Source organism: Dipodomys spectabilis, unplaced genomic scaffold, assembly GCF_019054845.1.
Source record: "Dipodomys spectabilis isolate Male_0828 unplaced genomic scaffold, ASM1905484v1 ptg000034l, whole genome shotgun sequence".
NCBI classification, from domain to species: domain Eukaryota; kingdom Metazoa; phylum Chordata; class Mammalia; order Rodentia; family Heteromyidae; genus Dipodomys; species Dipodomys spectabilis.
In genome coordinates this window covers 11,481,395-11,488,972 of record NW_024870711.1, presented here as the reverse complement: position 1 = coordinate 11,488,972, position 7,578 = coordinate 11,481,395, and positions in this window count along the sequence as shown.

Sequence of the window (7,578 nt, the reverse complement as noted above, 5' to 3'; positions counted from 1 at the left end):
CCGGAGCGAGGGGCCTTGCGCGGAGCCCCGCGCTGGGTGGACACAGTGGGTCAGGACAGTTCTGGGAGTCCCCCACACCCCAACTTGCCAGTTTCCAGAGCTGTCACTCTGGCTCGCAGCCCCCCTCAGACCTGCAGGGCTTGGGTATACTTGCACAAAGCAATCGTCGTGACCCTTGCACAGAAGCTGGTCAAAAAGCACTGAACGAGTGAGGGGCTTTGGAAAGCTCTGGCTCATTCCTGCAAACAGAAGACCTTGTGTGGGCCTGCCCTGTGCCCAGGAGGGACCAGAGGAAGCCCTGGGCTCTAGCCGGTCGCTACTGAGGCTCTGCCCAGCGGGAGAGAAGGCGGAGAGGGGAGTGGCGAAGGCAGCACAATGTCACTCCACTCCTGACAGCCCCTGCGCAAGCAAACGAATGCCCTCGGGATTCTCTTGCTGTCATTAGTTGGTCTCTAAGGCAGGCAAGCAGAGATGAGTGACAAGACTATCAATAATCCAGGACAAGGGACACAGTTGCAAACCCACACCGCCACCTCAGGCTTGGATAACTCACATGCTGTTAGGTAATAGAGTCTGCACCCAGAAATGTACAAGACACATTGACTTGCTAGATGGAAGCATTAGATACCAAGAATGCATTCAAGCCAGGCGCCGATGGCTCATGCCTGTCATCCTAGCAACTCTGGAGGTTGAGATCTGAGGATCATGGACCAAAGCCCCGGGCAGGAAAGTCCGTGACTCTTATCTCCAATAAACCACCAGAAAACTGGAAGTGGCGCTGTGGCTCAAGCGAGCTGAAGAGTTCAAGCTGAAGAGCTTGAACCCAGAGTTCAAGCCCCACAACTGACAAAATAAAAAATGAGAAAATTCAAAGATCTAAGAGAATATTTATAAAGACAATGGAAAATACCAGAATGATCTCTTGCCAAATAGGGGGAAAAGTATTTAGAAAGTATAATTCTGTGCAGAAATCTTATGTATCTAATATATAAATCTATACTCAGCAGCTCTCCTAATTAAAAAAAATGTACACAGGCAGTGGAAGTATTCAAGTATGTATTCATATGCACCAAGAGACACAGCCATAAAGTGGAAATAATCCAAATATCCATGCTCAGGAGGATGGAAAAATAACTATCAGAATAATAAAGAACCGACTGTGGTTAGAATCCGTAGGGTAGATTAGCTTTGAGCTTATTTTTGACGGGTCAAAGCAAATCCATGAATAAGGTTTGCTTTGTGTGGATTGTGCTTCAGCCTCACACACACACAAGCACACGCACAAGCACTTGCACACACATTTTCCTCAAAACATTTGACATTTTGAAAGTGCCTGCATGTGATCAGAAACAGTTCCTGAGAATGGGTGCTGGGGGCTGGGCGGAGGCGTGCTTACAAATGAGTTACAAGATCGCGCGGTCATGGCTCAGGGCCACGCCGATCCAGTCGCAAAAATCACTCCTATGAACAAACTATAAAAGTCAGCAACATTGTGCTTTGGGGAACCAGTGAACCCAAGGAAAGGATCCTGCCCGTGTGTGTGTGCGCGCACGCGTGTGTGCATGCGTGCACAAGAGAGATGGAAGAGATCTCTAGTGATTTGCACACTGGGATCTGGGGAGTGTGGACACTGGGATCTGGAGAGTGAGAACACGGAGATGTGGGAGTGTGTATACCAGGATATGGGGAGTGTAGACACTGGGAACGGGGGACTGTGTACACTGGGATCGGAGGGTGAACATTGGGATCGGGGAAATATGGACATTGGGATCTAGGGAGTGTGAACACTGGGATCTGGGCAGTGTGGACACTGATATCTGGGGAATGTGGACATTGGTTCCAGGGAGTGTGGACACTGTGCTCTGTAGAGTGTGGACACTAGCATCTGGGGAGTCTACACACTGCACTCTGGGGAGTGCTGATGCCAGATCTGGGCACTGTGGACACTGGAATCTATGGAGTCTGGATACTGGGATGTAGGGAGTTTGGACACTGTACTCTTCAGTGTGTTGACACGGGGATATAGGGAGTTTGGAAACTGGGATCTGAGGAATTGCACACTGGACTCGGTAGTGTGCACACTGGGATCTGGGTTGGTGGACACTGGGATCTGGAGAGTGTGGACACAGTAATCTGGGAGTGTGGTCAATGGGATAGTGGGAGTGTGAACAATGGGAACTGGGGAGTGTGTACTCTGGGATCGAGGGAATGTGAACACTGGGAATTGTGGTGTGGGAACATTGGCATCTGGGGAGTGTGGACACTGTGATCTGGGCAGTGTGGACACTGGAATCTATGGAGTCTGGATATTGGGGTGTGGGGAGTTTGGACACTGTACTCTTTTGGGTGTTAACATTGGGATATGGGGAATATGGAACCTGGGATCAGAGGAGTGTGCACACTGGACTCTGGGTAGTGTGCACACTGAGATCTGGAGAGTGTGAACATTGGATCTGGGGAGTGTGGACATTGTGCTCTGTGGGATATGGCCACTGGCATCTGGGGAGTCTGCACACTGCACTCTGGGGAGTGTGTACACTAGTACCTGGGAGTGTGGACACTGGTACCTGGGAGTGTGGACACCGGACTGTGATTACTGAGGACACTAAGATCTGGAAATGTGGACACTTGAGTCCATGGACTGTGGACGCTGAGACATGGGGAGTGTGGACACAGGGATGTTGGGAAGGTGGACACTGAGATTGGGGAGTGTGGACCCTGGATCTGGCAGTGTGGTCACTGGAATCTATGGAGTCTGGATACTGGGATGTGGACACTGGGATATGAGAAGTGTGGATCCTGGGCTAGAGGAGTGTACACACTGAACTCGGGGTAATGTGCACACTAGGATCTTGGAGGGTGGACACTGGATTTGGGGTGTGTGGACACTGGGATCTGGGGAGTTTGTACACTGGTATAAGGAGAATGTGAACACTGGGATCTGCACAGTATGGACAGTGTGATCTGGGAAATGTGGACACTAGATCTTGGGAGTGTGGTCACTAGGATCTGGGGAGTGTGGACACTGGGAGTGTGGACACTGGGATCCGGGGAATGTGAACACTGGGATCTGGAGGGTGTGGATACTGGGATCTGGGGAGTGTGGGCACTGGGTTCTGGGGAGTGTGGACAGTGGAATATTAGAAATGTGGACATTAGATTGTTGGGAGTGTGGACACTGGGATCTTAGCAATGTGGATCCTGAGATGTTGGGAATGTGGAGACTGGACTCTATGTATTGTGGACAGTGGGATCTAGGGAGTGCACAAGTGGATCTGGGAGTGTGGACACAGGATCTTGGAAGTTTGTACACTGATATACGAGGAGTTTGAACACTGGGATTTGGGGAGTGTGGACACTGGGATAAGGGGAGTGTACCCACTTGAATCGGGGTTCTGTGAACACTGGGTTCTTGGGAGTGTGGGCACTGGTATGTTGGGAATGTGGACACTGGGATCTGGCGAGTGTGGACACAGATCTGGCAGTGTGGACACTTGGATCAGTGAAGTCTGGACACTTGGATCTGGGGAGTATGGACACTGGGATCTGGGGATTGTGAACACTAGGATTGGGGGACTGTGAACATTGGGATCTGGGGAGTGTGGACACCGGGGTGTGGGGAGTGTGGAGGGTGAACTCTGTGGAGTGTGGACACTGGAGTCTGGGGGCTGTGCACACTGGGATCTAGTGAGTATGGACACTGGTATGGGGGGAATGTAAACAATGGACTCTGTGGATTATGGACACTGGGATCTTGATAGTGAGGACATTGGGATCTTGGTAGTGTGGACACTGCTCTGTGGGGTGTGGACACTGGGAATTGGGTTGTGTGGACAGTGGGTCTGAGGAAAGTGCACCCAGGGATATGGGGAGTGTGGACCCTAGGATCAGAGGAGTGTGCACACTGGACTCTGGGTAGTGTGTACACTGGTATCTGAGCAGTGTGGTCACTGGGATCTGGGTATTGTGCACATTGGATGTGGGGAGTGTGGACAATGTGCTCTGTGGGATGTGGCCACTGGCATCTGGGGAGTCTGCACACTGCACTCTGGGGAGTGTGGACACTGGCATCTGGGGAGTGTGGACACTGTGATTAATGAGGACACTAAGATCTGGGGAATGTGGACACGTGAGTCCATGCACCGTGTACATTGAAGCATGGGCAGTGTGGACACTGATCTAGGGAGGGTGGACACTGGGATCGAGGGAGTGTGGACCATGGATCTGGGCAGTGTAGACACTGCAATCTATGGAGTCTGGATACTGAGATGTGGGGAGTTGGGACACTGTACTCTTTGCAGTGTTGACACTGGGATATGAGGAGTGTGGAACCTGGGATAAGAGAAGTGGGCACACTGGACTATAGTAGTGATCTGAGAGGGTGGACACTGTGGTGTGGGTAGTGTAGACACTGGCATCTGGGGAGTGTGTACCTGGGATAGGGGTTTGGGGGAGTGTGAATCCTGAAATCTGAGGAGTGTGGACACTGGTATCTGGGGAGAGTGGACACTGGTACCTGGGAAGTTAGGACACTAGTATAGGGGATGTATGAAGTCTGGTTTGGGTGGAGTATGAACACTGGGATCTGGGGAATGTGGACATTGTGATCTGGGGAATTGGACACTGGGTTGTTGGCAGTGTGGACACTGGAATCTATGGAGTCTGGATACTGGGATATGGGGAGTTTGGACACTGTATTCTTTGGAGTGTTGACATGGGGATATTGGGAGTGTGGAACCTGGGATCAGAGGACTGTGCAAACTGAACTCAGTACTGTGCAAAGTGGGATCTGGGTTGGTGGACACTGGGATCTGTGCGTTGTGGACACTGGAATCTGGAGAGGGTGGACACAGGATTCTGGGAGTGTGGACACTGGGGTAGGGGGAGTGTGAACAATGGGAACTGGGGAGTGTGTACTCTGGCATCTATGGAATGTGAACACTGGAATCTGTGGTGTGGGGACATTGGCATCTGGGGACTGTAGACACTGGGATCTGGGCAGTGTGGACGCTGGAATCTATGGAGTCTGGATATTGGGATGTGGGGACTTTGGACACTGTACTCTTTTGGGTGTTAACATTGGGATATGGGGAGAGTGGAACCTGGGATCAGAGGAGTGTGCACACTGGACTCTGGGTTGTCTGAGCAATGTGCCCACTGGGATATGGGTTGTGTGAACATTGAATCTGGGGAGTGTGGACACTGTGCTCCATCTGGGGAGTCTGCACACTGAACTCTGGGTAGTGTGGATAATGGTATCAGGGTAGTGAAGACACTGTGATTAGTGAGGACACTAAGATCTGGGGAATGTGGACACTTGAGGCCATGGACTGTGGACACTGAAGCGTGGGGAGTGTGGACAGTGGATCTTGGGAGGGTGGACACTAGGATTTGGGCAGTGTGGACACTGGAATCCAGAGAGTGAGAACACGGAGATCTGGGAGTGTGGACACTGGTATCTGGGGATTGTGGACCCTGGGATCTAGGGAGTATGGACACTTGGAATTGGGTAATGTGGACACTGGGATCTCGGGAGTGTAAACACTAGGATCTTGGGATTGCGGACACTGGGATGTAGGGAGTGTGGACACTGGGATCTCAGGAGTGGGGACACAGGGGTCTTGGGAATGTGGACACTGATATCTGGGGAGTGTGGACACTGGAATCTATGGATTCTGGGGTGTGGGGAGTATGGACACTGGGATCTAGTTAGTGTAGACACTGGAATCTATGGATTCTGGATACTGCGATGTGGAGAGTGTGGACACGGGTGTCTGGGACTGTGGACACTGGCATCTGGGTAGTGTGGACACTTTTATGGGGAGTATGGACACTGGGCTCTGGAGAGTGTGGACACAGAGATCTGGGAGTGTGGACACTGGGTTTTGGGGAGTATAGACTCTGGAATCTGGGGAGTGTGGACACGTGAGTCCATGCACTGTGGACACCGAAGCGTGGGGAGTGTGGACACTGGGATCTAGGAAGGGTGGACACTGGGATCGGGGGAGTGTGGAGCCTGGACCTGGGTAGTGTTCACACTGCAATCTATGGAGTCTGGGTACTGGGATATGGGGAGGTGGGACAGTCTACTCTTTTCAGTGTTGACACTGTGATATGGGGAGTGTGGAACCTGGGATCAGAGAAGTGTGGACACTGGACTGTGGGAAGTGTGCACACTGGGGTCTGAGAGGGTGGTCACTGAGATCTGGGTATTATGCTCATTGGATCTGGGGAGTCTGCACATTGTACTCTGGGGAGTGTGGACACTGGTATCTGGGGAGTGTGGACACTGTGATTAGTGAGGACACTAAGATCTGTGGAACGTGGACACGTGAGCCCATGCACTGTGGACACTGAAGCGTGGGTAGTGTGGACTGGGATCTAGGAAGGGTGGACACTGGGATGTAGGAGGGTGGGCCCTGGGATCTGGAGAGGGTGGACACGGGGAACTGGGAGTGTGGACACTGGGATGTATGGAGTTTGGAAACTGGAATAGGGGAATTGTGCACACTGGGATCTGGAGAGTGAGAACACGGAGATCTGGGAGTGTGGACACTGGGATCTGGAGATTGTGGACACTGGGATCTGGGAAGTGTGGACACTTGGAATTGTTTAATGTGGACACTGGGATCTGGGAAGTGTGGAAACTGGGATAGGGGGAGTGTGGACACTGGGATCTGGGGGGTGTGGACACGGGAATCTATGGAGTCTGGATACTGAGAGATGGGCAGTTTGGACACTGTACTCTTTGAAGTGTTGACACGGGGATATGGGGAATGTGGAACCTGGGATCTGAGGAGTGTGCACACTGGACTCTGGGTAGTGTGCACACTCGGATCTGGGTTTGTGGACCCTGGGATCTGAGGAGTGTGGACACTGGGATCTGGAAAGTGAGGCCATAGAAATCTGGGAGTGTGGACACTGGGATAGGGAGATTGAGAACAATGGGAACTGGGGAGTGTGTACCCTGGGATGGGGGAAATGTGAACACTGGGATCTGTGGTGTGGGGACATTGGCATCTGGGGACTGTAGACACTGTGATCTGGGCAGTGTGGGCACTGGAATCTATGGAGTCTGGATATTGGGATATTGGTAATTTGGCCACTGTACTCTTTTGGGTGTTAACATTGGGATATGGGGAGTGTGGAACCTGGAATCAGAGGAGCATGCACACTGGACTCTGGGTAGTCTGCACACTGGGAATTGGGTTGTGTAGACACTGGGATCTGGGGAGTGTGCACCCAGGGATCTGGGTAGTGTGGACCCTGGGTTCAGAAGAGTGTGCATACTGGACTCTGGGTAGCGTACACACTGGTATCTGAGCAGTGTGGACACTGGGATATGGGGAGTGTGAACATTGGACCTGGGGAGTGTGGACTGTGTTCAGTGGGGTTTGGACTCTGGCATGTGGGGAGTCTGCACACTGAACTCTGGGTAGTGTGGATAATGGTATCAGGGGAGTGGAGACACTTTGATTATTGAGAACACTAAGATCTGGGGAATGTGAACACGAGTCCATGGACTGTGGACACTGAAGTGAGGGGAATGTGGAAACTGGGATCTTGGGAGTGTGGCAC